This window comes from Rhipicephalus sanguineus, chromosome 2 (genome assembly GCF_013339695.2).
Source record: "Rhipicephalus sanguineus isolate Rsan-2018 chromosome 2, BIME_Rsan_1.4, whole genome shotgun sequence".
Lineage (NCBI taxonomy): Eukaryota > Metazoa > Arthropoda > Arachnida > Ixodida > Ixodidae > Rhipicephalus > Rhipicephalus sanguineus.
The window spans coordinates 188,936,687-188,960,906 of record NC_051177.1 but is presented as its reverse complement, the minus strand read 5'-3'; positions in this window follow the sequence as shown (position 1 = coordinate 188,960,906).

Here is a 24,220-nt window from a genome sequence, read left to right as displayed (position 1 = left end):
CAGTAACGTAGTAAAGTATGCAATCCGTGACTTGCACACAATCTGTTTCCTGTTGCGCCAGGATGTCTTCACATTCCCAGTCGTCCACTTTCACCATGTCATCTAGTTTTTGCTTAATCTGATTTACGAAACCGGGGCGTGATGCCATGGTTTCATTACTGCTGATGAGATCTCTGAAATGTGATGAATCCAACAAGGCTTTTTCGCCATCAACAACATTGCAGTTACCGTACTTCGGAGGTTTGATCAAGCTGTAAATTGACAAGGTTTGGTAAAGCTGCAAGAACGTTCGCATAGAGGGGTGCTCGTTTCGCTTTCCTGCCAGCCTTATCTTACCGAAGAACCGCTCAATTGGATCTTGATTCATTTTGCTCGTAAGAACGTATCTAAACCGGTATTTATTCAGCAGCACGTCACAGAGTTCCTTTGTAGACTTCAAGGTTACACAAAGTCCGTCGCATGTGCTTTTTGTCAAAAACATGTCCTTTGTAATGGCTCCACTTTTCATTTCACTCTCCCAGCTGTCAAGCCACAGAATACCTTGCTCGATGACTGCTAAGTCTCGACCACCGTGGTCTCGACTTTTGTTTTTGATGCCTTCTGCTGGAAATCTTCGGTTCAGTGAATCAAACAAATCATTAAGAAACAATGTAAATTCTTGCGTTGCCTCACTTCCTATGAAATTACGCAATCCTTGTTCTTTGTAAAACTGAGTACCCGCTGCCATGGAGCGGCTGAATACTTGGGTGGCTAACTTCACACGCATTTTTTCACATTGCGACGGGTAAATATGAGAATGCGTTATTTTTGGGCAGACTTTCAGACCCCCCTTATTCGCCTGGTCTTCTTTGTACACTTCAGCATAGTATTCGCATTTAATCCACTGCCTATTCTTCTTGAGGTACCTCTGCTGCTGAAGTCTATTTCGCACACACTTGAACAAGTGCGGTGTGTCAGAAAAAGCGAATACGCTTCTTGATGGATCTAGCGGGTGCTTGAAGGAATTACAGCTATCTGAACGACTACCGCTTATTCCGAGAATATTCCACATGCTCCTGTTTGTAGTTGCGCCATCACAGACAAAACCATGGATTATGGCGCCGGCTTTTTCTAGAAGAACAATTACTTGAAGGAGCAGATGGGCGAGAGTGGTTCCTGTTGTTGCATTTCTAGCTGCAAACACTCCTACAGATTGGGCGTAGCTGTCACCGAAAGGGCAGAACATGAAAACCAGGGCATGATCAGCGAGGTCTTCTGTGTTTCCCGTGTCAGACGCCAGCCCGACATAAGTCATTGTCTGAGAGTTTACACGTTTGCTTTTCCGGACTTGCATTTCATCAAACATCACAATTCCATGTCGTTTGTACTGGTCCATGTGTTGCATTTTTCTTTCAAAGGCAGGAAAAACTTCTTGTCAAATCCCGATTTAAAACCTATCATCGAGACATAACGGCATATAGTGCGGACTGATGGCAGAGACAGCACCTCATTTTGCATGAGGAATTTTTACGCTGTTGGTGACCTAATATGCAAAAGTAAGCAGAGCAGGATCCAACTGTCAGAGTATCGGCGGCCTTTCTTACTGCCTGTCCTACGAGCAGCCACACATTCCTTGAGGACGAGCTGCTGTGCTTCAGTGAGGTTTGCATCGCGAGAGATGCGTTCAACTGTCTCCTCACTTAATTCTTTTAACTTGGCTGTGCATTTTTTAAGTTCTGCCTCCAACATTTTTTTCCTTTCAAAAGGCGGACTTTGGACTTGTAGCAGGCACTCTTAGCCTTCCGCAGAAGATCAATGCGATTTTTGTTGGTCGGGCTTCTGAAAATACGAATGCGCTTCATTCTGTCTCTATTTTGCTGGCGGAAATAATGTATACGCAAGGTGTCTTTCAATCTTTTGCAAAGGCTGCAACGTCCTTCTCGAGCCAACAACTTGCAGCTTCTATGACGCCACACACCATACGCATCGATATATGCACACTCAGGCTGAATGTTGCGGTAAAACTTGTCACTTGGACCACCAGCACAAATATGCTGATTGTGAAACTTGCGCAGGACGCCTTCCAACTCATAAAGACGTTTCAAAGCAACCGAACCAGCTATGGCTTTGTCATAATATGTGCTGTGCGGACGCGAAACCGAAACTAAAAACGACAACAGTGTGCGGTGGCGAAGTGGATGTGATGTGTATGTGCCGTGCGGTGCCGACGAGGAAGACAACAGCAGCTCGTGAGGCGCGGCCTCGAGGGGGCGTGACCCGTGCCTTGGCAGTGCGCGAGGTTGGTCGTTCGAGGCAGGACTACCTCGTTGGGCGTCTGGCCCATAGGTACGACCCCGGCCACGTCGCGACACTCCCACCAAAGCTCAGCCTCCGCTAGACGACCGGTCTAGGAGAGCTGACGCCGGGTGCTTGAACCTGCCCGTGCCCCGCTGGTCTTGGAGAGCTGACGCCGGGTTCCTGAACCTGCCTTTGCCCCGCTGTTCCAGGAGGGCTGGTGTGGGCTTCCCAGGCGTACTGTTCGTGCTCAAGGGCACAACTCCCTGCCGCCGGAACCCGTGTGTCGTCGGCTCCAGTTCGTCGCAGAACCACTGGAATTCGACGCGGCGACCCTGCGTCTTCCGACTTCGTCACGGCAGGTGACGGCGCCGCAACCACGTCGTCTTCGCCACTGAAAGGTGCCGACGGGGAAGCAACGACGGCCCAGGCGACTACCCCGATGACCTGAACTGTAGGCCGGACGTTCTATTTATTCATTTAGTTTAGTCCGCGTGCTTTTTGTTAGCAATGTCTTAATGTATGTTTTTTGTCCACGCGTGAAGGGTGCAATATATGTGGGACGTGTGTTTGTACACTGGCGTGCTGTCTGGTTCTTTCTGGAGCGGTCCTGCCCCAATAACATCACAGGCTTCAATTTCAACAAAGTGACCATGAACAAAAGCCCGCAATGACAGCATGCCACTTGTTGAAACTTTCACTTCTAGCGTCTTTTTTTGCACAGGTGCCAGGTCATGATTCCTCGGCAAAGCCCTTTCCGTGAAGACGACAGCTTGTTCTCCGAAGCTTTGAATGATCTGTGTAGCCCATCTAGTGGTCGGAAGTTGAATGGTGGATGCATAACTGGAGAGGCGTGAAAACGTCAACGAATCACATGCGCTTGGATTGCTGCCCGACACGTGACCTCTACGTTCCGCCTGTAATCCTGAGCCGGTGCCAACTTCAGTAGACTCTTCAGCGTCGTTCGGGTCATGCTGACTTGTATAGAGATCCACGTCGTCGACCTAACAAACAAAATAAGTTAAATATTATGTACCTCGATTTTCGAACTTAGAAGGGTGGCAAATTGTTTTCGCTGATACTGCATGATCTGTATCGTAATAGCGTAAAAACAACCAAACGCGCTTGTCCGCGTACTTTCTTGTCCTTTGTTGTTTCCTCGCTATTACGCTACAGATCGGTATCGAAAGAAGAAGCTCTATTACATTGAAACTCAGATTTTTTTTTGCTAGAAATATTCCCTATGAAAAAGCCTAATTCAAATGATGTAACCATATGCTCAACTGCTCATTCAATACCATGCTAAACTTGCAAATGCACTCAATAGAAACTTCCATCACAGTCATGCACCAACTCGCCCAGCAAGAAATTATTCTAAAATAAACTTCCATATGAGATAAATTAGGCGCGCAAAACACTTTAGCACTGTAATAAGATAAGACGAACCTTTTGTCGGTGGAAATCGGTGCTGGTATTTGGAGAGGGTCCTGCAACCTTCAATGGGAGACAGCGGCATGTGTCGTCAAGCGAATCGACAGGTGCACTGGCGCAAGCTGTGCGCATTTTCTTTAACGGGCCTGCTGATGAATCACTTTCAAACGGTTCTTCACGTGGTGGCTTTTCGTAACTTGTTCCGGAAGACACCTTGGATGCGGCGAGTGCAAGCGTCTCGGAGCCCGCGGCTGTAGGCTTTCGTGTTTCAGGTGGCTTCATTGAACATTCCTTCGAAGTCGAATACTTCGAATACTCGAGGAAGATGCTGGGCACCGCGTCCGTCGACAGCACAGGTTTTTTGGGAGCGTTCAAAATGACGTTGCCATTGCACTGTGCGTAGTATGCTTTCGATATCATGTCCTCGGTAAAGTGTTTGGCGCACACATGGTCATTCGATTTCAAAACCTTGTCTGCTCTGGGGATAGCCCTGCGCCACAGTTCGAGACGATAATTATCTGACGGAGCCTTGAAAAGCGGCACTCGTTCCGTGCAAGTTTGGTATCCTGAATTGCAGTTCGGCACGTAGCACCTCTTCCCCATAATGGCACTGAATAAATCCTTGCCGTGACTGGCATTCGCGGATTTGCCCAGCAGCAGCTAGGACATCACAATCACTCACAGACCAGCGTTGGCGAAAATTGTGCACAGATACAGCCCACGTCTGCGGCTGGCTAGACCACTTGTGAGACAACCACCGCAAGACGAAGCAGCTAAACTTTTTCTTACAACGTGAGCGAAATGATGCTGCACGATCATGCACGATGTTGCACCGTGCCACCATGTAAGAAGTATAATACTTTTTTTTTCTAACGCCGTGCAGCCAATTCCGGCGTTCGCCGCACGTCGCATTTTTCGGTCGCGAGCACGGTCGCGAGAAACGCGGTATGCGTTCCTTGCTCTAGTTGCTAGCGTGCACGGTTAAAAAAAATGCAATGAGGTGAAAAAAAAATGAAGAAAAACGCGCGTTCGCCTCGTCGCAATAGGTTTCTTAAGCCCCCATGTCGCAGCGCCCCCCACGAAACTGCGGCCGGCACATGTATTAAAGGCGAACATTATCTGGGCGCGCTCTCCTTCGCGGCGGGCGGAGAGTGTCCACACCTAAATTATTTTTCTTACACCGTGGTCCTGATGAACCCTTATCAGACAACTTCCGAGGGGGGGTCCGCCGCAGTTGCTGGCACGCCCACGCTGGTACGGGAAGACCGTGGCGCTCCGCCCGTTCGCAGGCCTCTTGGACTGCCGACAGCTGGAATGAGAGCTCGCGGCTTTTAAGAGCCCCCTCCCAGTCCTCTCCTGTGCTGAACTTTGCGCTAAGTAAGGCCAAGCACTGCCAGGTCATATGAGCGTGTGTACAATTATCCGCCCCGCAGCTAGGGCATGCTGGATTTATGCCTTCAGCAAAGTGACTAAACGTGCTGCGAGACGGGAACGAACCTGCCTGCAGCATCCGAAGAGCCGGTGACTGCGGCCTATTAGGCTTGGAATGCGGGAGAGGGTATCGCCGCCTTGACAGTTCCTAGTGCGACGTAACTTCGTTGGAGGTGCCAAGTGGATCCCTGAAGCTCTCCGTGAACCCGCCTTCGGACCCGCCCGGACCACCGCGGCGCGTGATTTCTCGCGCACGGTTATGGGCAAGTTCATTGACGTTGGGAACTGTTGGATGAACCCTTGAGTCCATGTTCTCCGCAAAGGTGGCGACGTTTAACGCATCTGAAGCGCAGAAATGGAGTCTGCCGTCGCTGCTGCGTACGGCATCCCAAAAGTATTCTAGCGAAGCACAAGGCCTACATGAGGCCAGGACTTACCAGAGGCTTCCTACGCCTGACGAGTACGCGCAGCCGCGGATGAACATATTCGAGCGCAGCTCCTAGGGGCCTGTTGCTGCGTTGAGCGGCGCCACATTAGCAACAGCGGCGTAACCGATAGAGCGAACGTGGACGAAAGAGAGCGAACGCGGAGTGTGTCGATATCACGATCCACTGGCCTCTAACCTCGCTTTCTTCCTCCGTCACGCGCGCTGGCCCCCCGATAGACGTCGTGTGCATGCAGGGCTGGCACGTGCGCTGCGGCTGGCTTCGCTTCTCGTAACGGGGATGTTAGCGTATCGCTTGGTTTGCGACGCCTGGAATGCACAGAGTGGTGTGCGTAGCTCTCGAGCGCTGGGAGTTTCGGTGGCAATATGTAACGAACGTTACCTTGATACAACTGCGGATAGCTAAAACTTCAGACACAGTTGGCGTTGCCCCCACACGAAGCTTCGCATTAGGCAGTATCGTAATCGTAGGTGAATTTTTTGAAGCGATGTTTACATCTACACCAGATTTTTTCGCGTATAACCCGCCCCTGCATAAAACACGCACCCCCAACAACAAACCATTAAAAAAATCACAGCATATCCACGGGGTGAATGATGATGAGTGGGGCGAAGCTACGGAGGGAATCATCTGTAAACCGTGAAACTCTTCCGTGAAATGCGCCCAGTACATAATATAAAGAGTGTGAAACATCGTGTACATATTAAACATCAAACTTTTATTGTACTGTTGGTTTACGTGGTCCCTTCATTATCACTTGTGATCGGTGAAATGCAAGGAAGAAGTCCGCTCCCGAGCGAAAGAGCGTCAAGAGCGACCGCATTCCCCGCTCGCCCTGTGCGAATTAAAGGCAAGGCTAGAGGGAAGACAGGACGCGCGTTCCACGACGCGAGGTCGGTAGCATGCCCAACGAAAGCCAACGGAACGCGATCGTGAAAGTGCTCCGGCTTCGCATCGCCTCATGGTTCCATTTAGCGTCCCAAAACCAAATATATTGCTCAAGGTGTGCCTTGCGTTTTTCGTAGAAATAATTTCTTTATCATGTACATTAAGACGAAAAGTTGAAAGCTCACTAGAGTGTATCGCCCGCAAAGTATGTCTTTTAGTGTGATTTAACTCTCGTACGGCAGGGTCCTCGCGCCGTTACCGGTCCACCTCGCCCGTTGACGATCGGGCGAGGTGGCTACATACAACTACTACTACTACACTTTAAGAAAAACATCTGGCGTTCTTTCGTTCTGCTTTTACAAAACATCTGGCGTCTTTCGTTGGTTTATTTCATCAATCAACGGCGTTTTGAACAAAATTTTTATTGTTTAATCACGCACAGGAGAAATCTCACCAGGCACTACCTTGGAGGTAAACAATGGCTGCTAATGGGAATGAGAGACAGAAGAAGTCGCTTTTAGCTAACACTTACACTTCTACTTCTACTAACGTTTCCTACTGGAACATGCCAATGGCTGCTAATGGGGAATGAGAGACAGAAGAATTCGGCTTTTAGTTAACGCGCACGCTGCGAATTTTTTATTGTTCAACAACGCACAGGAGAAATCTCCCACCGGCACCACCTTGGAGGTCAAAGCGTAAGACTTGTTACGGACTACTACGATGACGACGACTACGAGGGACGAACGGGTGCCGCCTTAAGGAGCTTCGCCCCTAAAAACAAGAACCCCCCGCCCCTTGTAGGGCCTTGAAACCGCCTTTTTTTTTTCTAAATCAATCATGCGGTATCCCGCAAGGTTGCGGAAGAGTTAAGAAAGGAAAATTGAGAACCGCCATTTTTTTGCAATATCGTGAAGCGCTTCGGTGAAGCCAACCTGCGCACCTAAAATCACTCCGAAAATACGTTTATTCTTGAAAAGCTTTTTACCGAATTATGAGATATATCGAATGTTTCTCTGTTTTTTTCTTTTTTTCTTTTTGTTAATGTATATATACGGTTGCCACTGTATAGAGCTCAAAGGTAGTCAGTCATAGACCTTTGACTCGACAGCCTTTGGCAGTCCGTGTAGTAGGTCGAACTTGGCGTTTGAGCTAACAGACTACCATTTGGAAGGCCTTCCAAACGTCCCTGTGACACGGGTATATTGTCCAAATTGGGCAAGTAGTTTTAATTTGCAAATAAAAGCGTCGAGCGAATCCTGCAATGTGAGTTCCAAAAGACCGAAAAGTTTCTTTATGGGCTATCAAATGTCATGACTGCATGAGTGAGTGACTATTATTCTCGTGCCAGTTTCTGCTTTTGTACGTGGAAAAATCAACAATGAGATTCAGTGTTATATACTGGCGAATGCAATCTATTCTCGCTAGGAAAACAAAGATCTACCCATTTACGTACCCATCTGACGCAGTAATCTCACCCTTTTCTTATTGCGATTTGCCGTAGTAATCACTCTTGCCTTTTTTCTACCTTGCAGATTATTTCTGAACTTATGAAGGATAAGGTGGACTCGGTTAAGCATCCCAGCTACACAATACTGCACTAGCCTCTGATGTATGAGTCCATGGCCGCTGATGTCGCCAAGGCGTTAACGTAAGCTTAATTACAGCAAGTGTTAGCACAAACAGTTTCGGCCAGTCGCGGAGGGTAATTTGTGAGTTTGAAATAAGAAAAACTGCAATACATTGCAATTCTATCGACTCAGGTTTCGAGAGATCCCCACGTATTCAAAGTAGACAGCAAGTAAAAGCAATTTATTTGTTGGGACTTCTGCGGGAGCTGCCACGCAACGAAACGTTGCTGACTTGTCAGAACGAGCGGTTGCTGTAACGAATCTGAGCACAAAAGAAACTCGCCATTGAGCATTATCGCCATCGACATTCTTCTTCGGGCCTTTTAATTCCGTCTGCAGTACACGGCTACCTAATTTTTCAAAGCCTTGTGGGAGCATACAGCGACCAAGAGATGTTTTCAGTTCACATGGAAATTTTCAGGACAGCCGATTGGTTGCTTCTCTGAACCGGCAAATCTCTATAGCGAGGATCCCATACGACGTACGTAGGATAGGGAAGGCGAAAGTTGAGTTGCACGCCTTAAAGGACGGCAGCCTAGATGCGTGTGGGGCAGCTGTAGGTGTGCGATCGAATATTGGCGATAAAAACTTGAACGCGCTAATGTTCAAGGGCTTCGTTACACCTGAAAAACCACCTTTTCAAACACCTGCTTTCGCTTCTCAGCTACGCGCTGGGTTCGAGAATCCGGCGCCAGTCAATGCCGTCAAAAGACTTTCGAAATGAACAAGCCCATTCCTAGAGCAGTCTGTAAATGATCCTAAATGAACGCACTGATAAGCACCGCAGTCGGTAATCTTGGCCAATAACAGTATATCTATTATAAAACTCAACCAGCGCTCTTTCTGACATTGCAAGCGGGGTAAAACAAAAGAATGACAGCTGATTTGCTGGTAGCTGCGGTACACATTTAACTGATCGCTGCCAAGGAAGGAAGACACTGTCCTAGATTGAATACACAGGCGATGAATGGTCACTCGCCTTTTTTTCACTTCAACTTTGACCATTGTAGACACTGCGGACATAAAAAATGTAACGTCATATTGAGCAACAGTTTTCTCGGCGCAGCACTTGATGAAGCGACTTTTGTTTTCTCAGTAATAACACTCATACATTTCAGGTAGTGCTGATCATAAAATGGATAATCAGGTTTCACTTAACCCTTAATATATGTACAAATAAGAGCTCGAGAGATACTACGAGTTTCGTTGCACTGGCTCGAAATATTGCATTATGATGACTTCCAATTTGAGATAACCCCCAGTTGAACGTCATGCGCAGCCTTAATAGGGGTACTTACACTGCACCCATTCCTAGATACGTATGGGTCACTTTGTGTCAGGGACCCTCTGCAGCATCTAGGCGCCCTACTGAATACAAAATACTGTATCCTGCTTTCCTGCATAAGAAAGAAAACTTCAAAACTTGAAACAGTCAACGAGATTGTGTGTCTGGTTTTTGCCAGCAGCCCATCGAGCTTCGTGCTGTGGCATAATGTGAGGAAAGAAGTAACATTAACTGCAGCGTCATTACGAGAGTATTTCTGGCACGACAGCACAACGACTGAAGTCGACTACGCTGTGATGTTTCCGTGTTCCACCACAAAACCATTCACTTAGCGTGAACCACAGACGTAGCTAGCTTAAACAGTTTTTCGCTGGCATTAAGGTAGGTCACCACCTTCGAAAACAGATTTTCCAGTTGTCGTTCTAAAGTTCTAATTATTGATTTGGCTTGTAGGGCTCAGGTAAATTTACACTTTAAAATGACGAAATTGCTAAATATGTGAAATGTAAAAGTTACAAAATTTATATATGCCGAAATATGCATGTTGCGCCAACAGTCACAACTACAAAATGGTGGGTGCCATCCAAACACGATATGGAAGGCATGTATGATACAATATCCTGTGCATCTAACCCCCACGTCCACCACATATCTAAGCTAATAAGGTGCGGGTTCATAAAAACAGTGATAAAGTTGATATTTAGCAGGTTTCTTTTGCACACAAGTGGCCATAATACAAAAAGGTATCGCTCGTTTTCAATCATTCTGCTTGGATGCACAGTTCGACCTATCAAAAATCGCACGCAAAATGTTATGTGAAAATATTGATTACAAGGGATGTTATCATCGTTCGCGTAACTGTCGGATGCAAAAGATACATGTTTTGAGAAAAATGGTTTTATAGATTTGAACCGAATGTCCATGTAGTAAAGAAGCCTTCAATATGTCTGCAATTCACCAGGCTCATCGCTTGAAACATCCTTTCAAGCGGCACAATCTCTTTTTGAGCGACCTGAAGCACATTTTTTTTTCCTAGCTCATTTTGTGTCTGCAGCTGACTCTCAGCTACGTCACCACAGCGGGTCCACGCTTGGTACATTGGTTCCCTAACTTCCGTTGACGCTTATTTTTCGTCCTATAGTATGTCATAGTTCATGGGATACTATACGTTTCTACTTGAAAGGCCAGAGCTAAGTCCAAGAGCTCTAAATGGCCTGCGAAAAAGCACAGAGAGCGGAGCGAGAATGCGCACAACTTAAACAACAAAGTGCCGAAGCCCTGTAGTGGACATTTTTAAATAAATCGAGCAGAATCACGCCCCACGAGCTTTAGAACGTACTTAGACAACTTGACAACTTATCGTTACGTAATATGTGCACGAAGAGGCATTTATGACGAGACTGTAGGTGTTGCAGAATCAGAACTTTTCAGTTTCGGTATCGGATGCGTCCAGGAGGGGTTCGAAAATTGGTTATATCTTCCGAACGGCTCAAGATAACTACACAGTTTCTGTAGCGAAATATTTTTTGAATAGATAGGCAGCTTGAAGATGTTAAATAGAAAAAGTTTTTTTTTCCGAAAACTGTATTTTTGAGGGTCGTGACCTACCTTAAAAGCTTTCGCTGCCCCCTACAAGGTTTTATATCAACCACATACTACGATATTGTCAAGTTCATTGGCCGCTTTTCACGCCTTCTTTCATTTCTTATATTTTACCCTCAATCACACACAGCTTCACAGAGGACAATGCGGCACACAAAAAAATAGTAAGGTGTCTGCTGTGCGTGAACGACTTAGAAGGGAAGGTGGTTCCAATCCTTGGACGTGCGTGAATTCTCTTACAATACTGCACAAAAACACTGAAACTCAGGCAACACCTTCCGTAATCTCAAAGCGTAGCATGATTAGGGTAGGGTAGGATAGTAGGGGAGAAACATTCAAACTGTTAAAGATAGCTAGGAGCCTTCTCTTTGTAGCAGGCCAGCCCAGAAAACAAAATGTATTTGCATTTTGTTTTTCACACGAAGATCCACTAAGCAGCAGTCTACTTGCATTTATCAATAACGATATCCCGAGGACACACATTCTTGTATTGTGCATCGAATGCATGTATGCGCATACTTAAAAGTGAATAAAATGAATAAATTTCCAGAAAAGTGCGCTACTAGCTTGCAGTCTTAAGGTCACGGTACTGCACACATTTTGCCGATAGATTTAAGGGCAGTTACTTGTCCGCGTTGCACATGAGTGCCGTCCGTCCCACACTTTCAACATCAGAAAAGGCGGCGTTGTCATTGTTGAGGACGAACTGTCGCTGCATCTTATCCTAAAGCTCAGATGCCTAGTCGAAATTCTCCCACGACGTGCAGTTTTTCGTGTTATACCTGCACATCTTTGTCCAATGGACACTGTTCGACACATTGTCCAGCGTTCTTATTAGAGCGATAGCTCTATTCCTCCTGGTACGAACCGAGAGAAGACCTCTGTGCATGCGTTTGACCTTCAACCTCATCCAAAGTCAAAGACAAAGAAAGATCTTCAGCGATCTATAGTGCGACGCGTTCTCGAAAACGAATAGCTGCTCAAGGTGAATCTTTCGTGCCGCCGCCACCCAATGCGATGGCTGCATCCTAGTTCACTGCGTTCGTCCGAGAGCGCTAACGCGCCGGGCAGCATCTTTATGTTGCCTTGTAGTGCAGCACGTTAGCTCGCTTGTTGCGGCGTGTAGGCGAATCTTGTAGCTTCCCGTCATCCTTGCCTAAACGAGTACATGCAATAAAGTCAAGCCTCAGGAAACCAATGCTGTCGTGCTTTCCCAAAGCAAGCAAAGACGAGCTATAATTCGACAAACTTGATTTAGCCAAGTTCAACCACACCAATTTTTTGTCAGGAGTACACGTGAGCTGCGCCCACTTTTCAGGGTCCTGAAAAAAGGAGCGCGACTGCATACGTGTTCTCACATGGTATCGTCTTTCTGACCGAGCTTATGGGCCATGGGTACACGAAGGTTCGTGTACAAGCGGTTGCACAGAGCAGCCTCAACGACTGACGCTCAGCCCATTCACTCGCAGCAGAGAGTCACCTTATCCCTAGTAGCCTTTATTTCTGACTTTCAAATCAATGATGCTTAGTGATATATATGTGAAGATAGCTATGATGTCTCCACAAATGTCTCTGACAGCCGTGTATTTATAGCATTGAGATGTCTCTGGTAGCCGTCAAATCAGAGCATTTGACGGTCTGCCTTTTCGAAGCTGGAACACTTGGAAAGGAGGTGATAAATCAACGAGTGGGCGCAAATCAGTCATTCGCACTATTTGCCTTTGTCATTGCAGGGTTTATCCTGTAGACCTATTCGTTGCTTTTGGATACACAGCCTATAGTGACTACGGGAAGAAGGACTGTCGCATGGTGCCACCAGTTCCTTCATTCTACAAAACTACTCGAACCTGATCTTTTGAATGACGCATACCCTGTTCGTTTGGTAAGTCAGTTAACCACCTTCTTTCGTCAGTACTACAGTGGCCTCCACGATTACCTCCGGCAATGTGGCGTTGCGCGGCCAGAGCTAATCGCGAACGCCACGGTAGTACTTACGTGACCGTAATGAAGCCCCGGTTCAGTGTTTTGTCACTATGTGTTATGCTGCACTCTATGCCTGTCTTATCGTGCGCCACTCATGACCAGCCAATCTCGCTGATAACGTGGACGAACAGCTGCACTGAGCCTTGGCCAAGCGCGAAAAGCACGAATAGGGATTAGCATCGTAAAAGGTATCTCTACAAAGTACCGGTCCCAACAAAAAAATAGGAAAGTATGAAGATGTTGCCATGACTTTCTGCATTGATAAAGTAGATCCGGCATGCGGCATGCTAACAGCCACGTAAACACAGCAGACAATGCACAGCAAGAACAGCAGACATATTTACTGATAAAGAGGCAAGGAACTGCAGCGGCAATCAGCTTGCCACCTGTAAGTTGCCAATCCACAACTTTCGCATTTCTAGGTGTGCGCCGTTCTACCAATTCTGGAAATGTGGAAACTGCTTTTATGAGATCATCTTTTCACAGCCAGGCTTTTTACCTCTAGCGGATGGATTTCCACGGGAGGGAGGAGGGTGTGATTATGGGTTACTCCCAAGCTTATATACACAAAATTCACAGAAAAATAGACAAATATTTCAGACGGCGCCACTGGCTGGGCACGCTCGCGGCGCCTACGTGGCGGCGCTTGCATCGTGTTAGTGTAGGGGTGCTTCTGTGGTATAGCGTAGAGCACTGCGAGAAACCGCAGGAGGCTGACGCCGAAATTTCACCACGAGTTCACACTGAACAAAAATGGTAAAGACTTGAGAGGCGCCCACAGAAGCAACCCAAATGCGACGGCCAAAGCAAGACCCTGCAATAGTGGAGGATGCGTGTGAAGACCAGGAGTCCGAGCAAAAACTTCACCGCCCGCAGTCGCTCACGCCCAGAAACGAGCTTACAAGTGTCTGCAGTTGAAATGCGAATGCAGCTTTGCTGGCATTCCCCGTGTGAATGCCTTCGGTCGACGAAATTTCTTTACTGAAGCTTGTGTAAAATACTCATACCTGGCAGTGTGGCCAGCGTCACACTCGGCGATCATGCCGGATGAGGTATTTTCAGAGTACTACTGACTAAACCCTGTGGTCGACTCGCGTGGCCTTCCCGTAAAGAAAGTTTTAAGGAGCTGTTGGGGAGTATGGATAGCGTCGAATAGTCACGAATTCGCCTCCTTTTCGACTCAGGTTGCCCCTCAGAGCTCGTGCGATTGGACCTATGTGATGGACTCAAAACTGTAGCGGAACAAAATTTGGCCTAACTCTAAATTCGGCTATTCATAGCGCCATCAAGTGAAAAGCTCGCCATGCCTGCGCGGCCTTGCCTGTGCAACACGTTTATCGGCCTTAACGCTTGAATTGTTTTGTGGGCTCTGTAGCTCCGTGGGGCTAACAACGCAGCAAAAGAGCTCGCAGCTACGTTTCTTGCTCACAAATAAAATTTAACTAGCAAGTTCTTCACGCGCGAGTTAAAGAAGCACACGTTACAGTCGCAACGTTAGACGTTGACCGTTCGACTTGTATTACTCTTGTTGCTTTATACCAGGTCAGAGTTATATCGGCCCTGAAGACTCTGAAGAAAGAGTGGCCAAATACAACTGCGCTTGCTGTGTCGCTCGGCATGGGTGGCCGATGGTACCTACCCGCCTTCCCGGACAGGGATATCGACATACCCGGGAACTATACTCTCGGTCACCACTGCAAGAAGGCCTCGCGAGGAGATGCACCTCCGCGACCCCAGATATCCAGCATTGCCGAAGTAAGTCGACCCCTTCGCTTGTTTTATTTCATGTACAATATTTCCTACATATTGCTCATTCGGCATATTATGGCTACGGAGATGTCAGGAATATTGATGTTGGTGAAATGAAACAACCTTAATTGATAAAAGGTAAATGTTCGCTACAGATGAGGTCGCAAAGCAAGCACATTTGTTTGTGCCAGAATCACTATGCAGTAACTTGCCATTTCTGAAGTGTAAACACTTAAGCACCCGGCTACCAGTACCGTAGGAGAGGAGGCCGCTATGATGGTACGGGGAAATTCTGAGCTTGCACTATGGAAAACAGACTTTTTTCTCATAGTTGGTTCGCCAGGTAGTATTGAGTGCGGTTCCGGTGGCGTGCGTTTCATTAACGTGCGCCTGAGCGATCTCTTAGTAAAAGTTTTGTTCTGGAATAGCAAACCTTACTGCGAGATCTGAATAAGCATGTTTATTTGGCAAACGCCTTGCTGGGTGACGCTCTAACATAGAAACTTCAAGTTTTTTATTTATTTTTTTTTAGAACATATGGTGGTCACTGAAGACCAGGCAGGTGGGGAACATTACAATAAACAAATATACAAAGATCGCGAAAATTTCAAAGGAATAATCAAATTTGCAAGAATACAAAATGGATGATATAACAAATATAGCAAAAATATGACAAATCATATATAAAAATAAACAATGGCGGAAATGGAGTGATGTCTTAAAGCACAAAGAAAAACAATATACACATACGTACAGACAAATTTATACACATGAAAACGCCTCAAGTATTACAAATACTGAGCGTATAACAATCCGAAGAAGTGATATTGCATGAAGACAGAGTACAAACATTATAATAAGCACTAGAAGTACAGAGAAGGTGCACTTATGTCCCTGTTGGGATGCTCCGAGCAATGCTTCTCGAAGTCATCAGATGAAACGACATAACGTGGTAAGCTATTGCACTGAATGATTGTTCGGGGAAAGAAGGAATTTTTAAAGATATTAGTCCGAGTGGTGTATGGTTGCAGGTTATGCATATGACGATGCCTAGATGCGCGTGGAGAGAATGGTTGTATGTATATATGGGCAGGAATATTCAGCTTACCATTATAAATGGGATGCAAAAATTTCAGGCATGCGATTGTGCGGCGATCATCAAGCGCAGAGATATCGTTGTCTTTCACTAACTTTGTCGGAAAATCAGTTTACTTAAACTTAGAAAAAAATAAAACGTACAGCGCGTCTTTGAGCCATTTCATGTTTTTGAATATCTTTTTTGTAGAAATGGTCTCAAACCACTGATGCATATTCAAGTTTAGGTAAAATATACGCTTTGTACGTGAGCATTTTTCATTTCGGAAGGCCATTTTTCAATTTGTGCCTCAGAAAACCAAGCTTACGAGAAGCTGATGCGCAGACATTTGTTATATGTGCGGACCAAGAAAGTGTGTTTGTAATGGTTATTTCTACGTATTTATATTCATTTACTTCACGTCCTGGTGTTCCTTGGACGTGGTAGGCAAACGTGAATGGCTGTCCTTCTCTTGCCACACGTAAAAGTACCATTTTCCAAGTGTTTAATGTCATTCACGACTGTGTACACCACTCACTAACTTGTGTTATACTTAGATCAACCTGATTTGTTGGCATGCCACTTTTTTTATATAGCACGCAGTCGTCAGCAAACAATCGGATACTAATGTTGGACTCAACCATGTCAGCTATATCATTTATGTATATAAGAAAAATAATCGACCCTAAAACACTTCCCTGTGGAACACCTGATAACACCGGTAATGTGTTTAGAAATATGTCCCCCACATCAACGTACAGAGCGCGATTTGAAAGATAAGCATCTATCAAATTTATGATGAAAGATGGAATATTCAGGTTTCGGAGCTTTAAGAAACGTTTGCCATGGGGAACGCGGTCGAATGCCTTGCTAAATTCTAAAATATTTAAACCAACCTGGCCTGAAGAATCGGATATTTGTGCGATATCATGAACTGTTGCAACTAGCTGCGTGTACGTTCATATTTTTTTTCGAAAGCCATGCTGGGCTAGAGACAACAGGTTACTATTTTCAAGAAAATCGGTAATAAAGTGAGCAATGATGTGTTCATGTACCTTGCAGCATGTAGACGTTAGGGAAATTGGGCGGTAGTCCTCCTTCTGCAGGCGATCACCTGTCTTATGAACAGCTACAACCCTGGCGAGACGCCAGTCATCTGGTAATGTTGCCGTTTTGAGTGATTCAGAGAAAATAGTGGTTAAAATATGCGATATTGGTTCAGCGTATCGACGCAAGAAAGAATTCAGAATGCCGTCAGGGCCACCAGAGGATTTTTCTTTTACGCCAGGTAACAGTGACAGCACACCCTTAAAGCTTATAAAATCCGAATCAGGCAAGGGTGGAACAAGTTCGAGATTTGCAGTATCTTTTGAAGAAAACACGGAATGACGATAATCACTCATTATGTTGGAAATTTCTGTTAAGTTGGTAACTACTAAGTCATTCTCCCTTAATTTTTCTAAAGTTGGAGCCTTATTTCCCAAGTATTGCCAAAATATTTCTGGATTATTCCTTAAGAAACTTGGTAAGGTCGATGAAAAATATCTATCTCGGGATGCCGTTAGTGCGCAAGAAAGTTCAACGTGAAGTTGTTGAATCACATCGAGATCTCTGAGTTTTTTTTTTGCGCGCTTTAGTTGTGTAGAATGTCGCGGGTTACCCAGTGACTATTTTGATTGTGTTTACCATCTTACTGTTATTTCAAAAATGTATTAATTAGGCAAACGACATTTCTTGTCGCTCAATTCCAATTTCATATTCACATTAAGTTTTTGAGCTTGAAATGATTTGAGCCCTCGTTGTCGGCACCTTTCAAGTTACCTTGAAGCAAATGCCAGCACCGGGTCCGGGCACACAAAACGAGACATCCGGGAACGCAGGCACGACACCTAGGCATCATGGCGAGACCGCAACGAAACATCCGGGCATTCAGCCCAAACACTTAAAGAAGTGCGGTCTTTGGCAGTCAACCCTTCGTAAAAGACCGCATTACGTACCCTGTCTGCCCTCCAAACAATTTACAAAATATATTGATTCAGAGTACTTAGTGTTTCTTCACACTATCGCTCAAGCTGTAACCTCTTGTACGCTGAAATATTATATACCAATTACAATAGCGGCGTTTCAAAGATAGACAGGGAAATATAAACTAGCTCTTTTGAACTCCAGTGGTGGGCGAACAAATGGCGCGCTGCCAGAGATAATCTTGACGTAGCTGTGTCGCGGCGCAGATAGCCGCATTCTTCGAGAGATGGCACCACGCTGCGTGAGAGGCACCAGCCTGCTGTCGCGTCGTCGCCGTAGTGGCCATGAGGTGATGTGCAAGTGCGATGTGCAAGAACGCGATCGTGCAAAAAGTGCTCCGGCTTCGCATCACCTCATGGTGATGCGAAGCCGGAGCACTTGCACGATCGCGTTCCGTTGGCGTTCATTGGGCATGCTACCGACCTCGCGTCGTGGAACGCGAAGAGGGACGCTACGCGCGTCGTATCTTCCTTCTAGCCTGGCCGGTAATTCTCACAGGGCGAGCAGGGAACGCGGTCGACAGGCGGGCGAGAGGGGGGCAGCGTAGGAGAGGAGAGAGAAGGGGAGGGGACGCGCATGTGCTCGAGCCAGTGGCTCGAGCTCATCGCGGCGTTGCGCAGGAGAGAATTTCGGCATGTCTAGCCCGCGTTTCAGAGGAAGAGCGGAAAGGGGGAGGGGAGAGGGGAAGTTGAGAGAGGTATGGGAGAGGGGAATGGAGAGGGTGTGTGGAGAGGGGGATGGGAGAGGGTGTGTGGAGAGGGGCCGTGGAGAGGAGGTGTGTGGAGAGGGTATGCGCCTGCGCAGTAAGGGCGGTCACGCCGCACACCACCGCCACCACCACCGGATTGAACTCCGCCCTAAGATCATCATCATCATGATGATCTTAGGGCGGAGACAGGCTGATGATCATCATCAGCCTGTCTACGCCCACTGCAGGGCAAAGGCCTCTCCCATGTTCCGCCAATCAACCCGGTCCTGTGCTTTCTGCTGCCACGTTATACCTGCAAACTTCTTAATCTCATCTACCCACCTAATTTTTTGTCTCCCCCTCACGCGTTTGCCATCCCTTGGAATCCAGTCAGTTACCCTTAATGACCACCGGTTATCCTGCCGACGTGCTACGTGGCCGGCCCATATCCATTTCTTCTTCTTAATTTCAACTATGATATCCTTAACCCCCGTTTGTTCCCTGACCCACTCTGCTCTCTTCCTGTCTCTTAAGGTTACACCTATCATTTTCCTTTCCATCGCTCGCTGCGTCGTCCTCAATTTAAGCTGAACCCTCTTTGTAAGTCTCCAGGTTTCTGCTCCGTAGGTAAGTACCGGTAAGATGCAGCTGTTATATACCTTCCTCTTGAGAGATAGTGGTAGACTACCATTCATGATTTGATAGTGCTTGCCGAATGAGCCCCATCCCATCCTAATTCTTCTAGTTATTTCACTCTCATGGTTCGGCTCCGCGGTTACTACCTGTCCTAAGTAGACGTACTCCTTTACAACTTCCAGCGTCTCGCCACCTATCGCAAAGCGCTGTTCTCTGCCAAGATTGTTCCACATTACTTTAGTTTTATGCATATTAATTTTCAGACCTACTCTTCTACTTTCCGTATCCAGTTCAGTAATCATGAGCTGTAATTCGTCTCACGCGTTACTCATCAATGCAATGTCATCAGCGAATCGCAGGTTACTGAGATACTCTCCATTAACTCTTATCCCTAATTCTTCCCAATCTAGGGCCCTGAAAACCTCCTGTAAACACGCGGTGAATAGCATTGGAGAGATCGTGTCTCCCTGCCGTACGCCCTTCTTTATTGGGATTCTGTTGCTTTCTTTATGGAGGACTATAGTGGCTGTGGATCCGCTGTAGATTTCTTCCATTATGTTTATATAGGCTTCGTCGATGCCTTGGTTACGCAGTGCCTGCATGACTGCTGATGTCTCCACCGAATCAAATGCCTTCTCGTAATCTATGAAGGCTATGTATAGGGGTTGGTTGTATTCCGCGCATTTCTCTATCACCTGATTGATAGTATGAATATGGTCTATTGTTGAGAATCCTGTACGAAATCCTGCCTACTTCGCATCTAATAACATCCCCTCTAATTTCCGTGGCATTATTGTCTGTTAGTTCTCATTAATATTATGTCTTACCTGTCTGGTAGTTTCATAATAAGCTTGGTGGTAAGAGCACTCCTAGGTATTTCTGTTCCTTCGTTCACGCAATATAATTATCATATATGTATATTTTAAACGAGCTCTTGACTTGCTCGTTTAAGGGCTAATGACATTCTTACACTTTCTTCGAAACTGGTAAGCTTTTGCATTTGTCGCGCCAATCAAACAATTTCTTTAATGTACACCAGCAAATAAATGGAATTGTTCGCGTTACGTATAATTCCATATAAAATACTCCCACAGACGACGTGAGCTATTTCTGATGGCGTTCAGAAAAATTGAAAATTTCATACGAGAGGCTTGCACGACTGCTGACGTCACTGTAACTTCATGTGAGCACACGTTTGGAATAAGTGCTCTTTGACTACGTGCCGTTAGGGCCTAATCAATTCAGGCGACAAATAATGTGCTTACATCGTACCATGCCAGTTTTGACTGCGAAGCTGTATACGGCTAGGCGAAACGAAAATACATCTGTCCTGACGTTGCTGTACGCGCGCCATTGGCTGCGCCGGCAGTGACGTCTTTCACTCCGTCGCAGCCATGCCACCGAGCTCGCACGCTGCACTTTCAACTTACAACTTGTAGGGGTTCCCAGCGTCTCGCCAAACGACGGAATGCCGCGCGCTGCCTCACAACTAAAAAACATTTATTAATAAGAAGAACCGTTACACAGTTGCGCTCATATGACAAACATAGTCCTCCCGGGCACCACACTTGCCGTTCACACATTATCCTTCACCATGCCGATCGTCCAACTCACGCGCGCGCACACCCCGCCAGTCCGTCGCCAACTCCCTGCGCATCGTGTCGGCTGGCGCTTTTGTAGGGCGTGTGTGGGACGCGCGCACCTCTACTGCGCAGCACGTGTGGTTATCAGGTGGTGATGCGCACGATTGCCACACATTCACCCCCTGAGAAAAGGTTCGTTGCCGTTGGGTGCCTTTGCTGTATTCCGTGGGATCATTGCTGGTGCTGACTACCGTCGTCTGGCGCACCGCCGATACGGGCTTTGGCACTGATGGGCTTGTCGACGATGGCGACTTCGTTCCCGCCGACACAGTCATCGCCGCTGTGCTAGACGTCGGCCTTGCTATTGCGGCGTACTCTGTCTCGACTGCGAGCGGCCGCGGCCCTCGTGCCTGCCTGCGTGGCACCTTTCCTTCTTGGCGTGACGGCCTTCACGGGCGTGGCTTTTGTCTGTCTAGGCGTTGCTGTCTAGGCTTTGCTCCAGCTGCTGTTACAGGCTTTTTGGTGGCACATGTCATGGCGGGGGCACCCGCGGGAGATTTCGGCGCCTCCACGCTCGCCCTCCCTTGCGCTGCAGCCGCCTGGATCTCTTCCTTCATGCACACGTCCAAGCCGTGGTCGTCATTGGCTAGCACGATCGAGGCCTCCTTGGTCTCGTCACTAGCGCCTTCGCCCATGGCAAGAGCAGGATCTTCCATATAGACATGTGCGCCGGACCCAAAATCACCGGCGGCGGTGAGTGTACGGTGCGGGCTTCATCGGACCGGCGGCGGCGCAGCGCGGGGAAGGAGGGGGGGGGGGGGCGGGGGAGGGCGAAGCATTGAATGCGACAAGTACACACCGTAATGTTACATGAACGAGGGCTAGCAGTTCACCCATTTGCTCTGATATCACTTAACTCTACAAAACGCTGGTGCATGGCAATACGGCCGCTCCCTGGAAAGAAGCGGTTTTCGGTCAGTTTGTCGTATCAGTGGCCCGAGCGCGAAGCAGCGAGATCACAGCGCGTCCCTGCCGGTGGCAAGTTATATTTTCGTCCACTTTACTTTCTTCACATTTATATTCTAAGTACTTCAAACAACACTCCCTATACCTTCCTAGGCATTATTGTCTGTTAGTTCTTATTAATACAGCGCGTAGAAGGTATACGAGCTGTTCACTGGGGGATGTCTGTCGAATTAGCGCGCGTGCCAGCGCTCTCGACCGCGCCCTTATAGTCAAAGTTCACAGTTGCTGCTCGAGTTACGCACTCCCTCACCCCAGACATCCCTTCCTGCTCCTGCGCCCAGCAAATGACGGGCGGGGCGTTTCCTTCTGCTTGAGGAGCAATCGACGGCAGGCCTCGCACGCGGGTTGATGATATTCCGTGTTACGGAGATGGCCAGCTTGTTTCATCTCTGTTTTAGCCATGTTCCTTGCCAACGCTCGCGAGCTTTTACTCGCGGGTTGAACATACCATGCGCGGAGCGATGTTATCGATTTAGAGTTTATACAGAACATGACGGCGACGGTGAAAACCCGCCCTGAGTGTCCATACAAATGCTAACGCAATAAAAGATATACAAAAACTGTCGAAGCGGCCTCGCCTTTTTCCTAGAAAGCTGCATCGTCTCCGCTGTAAAGAGTGCGTCCGTTGGAAGAATCATATATTCCCGCGCCTTTTCCATTGGTTTCGTTCTCGCCTTCAATACCCTTCTTACAAGGCACATCTCCTCGCCACTTATTTCTTCATCAAGCATGCGTACAATGTCAACACTAAGCGTTGAACCTATCATGATTTCGCGCTTGTCGGCTACAGTATGTTATCTCTGCATGCTTGGTCGCAAACGCACAAAATGGAGCGAAATCAGTTTATTGCGCATGATAGTCGTGCGAGAGAAGCAAGAGCGGGTGGGCGGCTGCATAGCAAAGCAGTATGGGAGACAATTCAGAACTGTTATTTCTCGTATATGGACCAGTCGAGAGTATGTACCCTGATGATGTCACGCGAGTCACTGTTCTGGCATTACGAAGGGCACCAAAAGACAAACGCCAAGAGAGAATAACGCGCTCGTTGTTTTTTTTTGTTGCATTTTCAGAGGCTGTTAGGGGCCCTTTATAAAAACCGGGCTTACAAACACGGACACAGGAGAGTAGTCAATACACCAGAAACGCCGCTAACTGAAAAATCACACAGTGGTGGAACCGAAGGTAGACACAAATATTTATCTGCGCATTCCCACGTAGGAGGCCATACCTATTAATCAAGTGTGAGTAGTGGTAACTGAGAGATAGCTGTTCACTCTCTCGACTTTTCTCTTATGTCCGTGTTTACTCGTCATGTCTTCGTAACATGAATACCTACCAACTAGCTCAGCTATATTCTAAGTTTGCCATTCTCTTTACTTCTGTATTAAATGCGAAGCATTTCTTAGTGAACCTCAGGCACTTTGGCCGTTTCTATCTACGTATCTATCTATCTATCTATCTATCTATCTATCTATCTATCTATCTATCTAGCCGCCTACGTCTGGGCGCTCTCCTGGTCGTCCCCATAACTTGTAATGTACCAAAGTTGGCATAGCAGGGGATCAGTGTATGACGAATACGATTCACCGGTCATGACATGAATAACGGAAAACACCTGTCGCGTACGTCATGAAACCATTTCTCTCAGTCACGTGTGGCACATAACCGCATACCAGAGTTCATGTTAGGCGGGTATGTGCCAAAGGTGATACAGTCTCTACCAACGCGGTAACGGCGAACACACATAATGACACGCAAGGAAAGTGATAATAACAATAATTGTTGTGGTTTTATGTCCCAAAACCACGATATGTATATGAGAAACGCCAAAGCAAAGGGCTCCGGAAGTTTTGACCATCTGGTATTCGTTAACATGCACCGAGATCGCACAGAACACGGGCATCTAGCATTTTGCCTCCATTGAAATGCGATCGCCGCGGCCGGGATCGAACCCGCGACCTTCGGGTCAGCAGCCGAGCACCATAACCGATACACCACCGCAGCGCACGGATGCAAGGAAAGAGAGGAAGCTGAAGACAGAACACCCCTGGTAGACGCTCAACTACCATCCATTCGTCCACGTGGTCCGCAACGTGAACCACGTGGATTACGCAAAATCCAGGATCAATGCTTTCTACAATAAATCTGCCGAGAGAACCAGGCCTCTCATCAGTACAGGTTACTTCAACATTGCTTTATCAAGACCCAACAACGCCTGATCCTTATACGGCATGAAAGACGGCTAGGATGTGGACAGGGCATCAAAAGGCCTCGCTGCCACGTCCACAACAGGAGACATCATAGATCACTTCATCGTAAGAGGCACCTAGGATTTCCACCAACTGTACTACACCTCGCACTTAGACCCCTCGTAGCTGCGATCATGAACGGATCCGAATAACAAGTCTGGTCCAGCTACTGGGGCTCACTGATCACGGTGACGATGACCTTGTTCAAGAAATGCCAA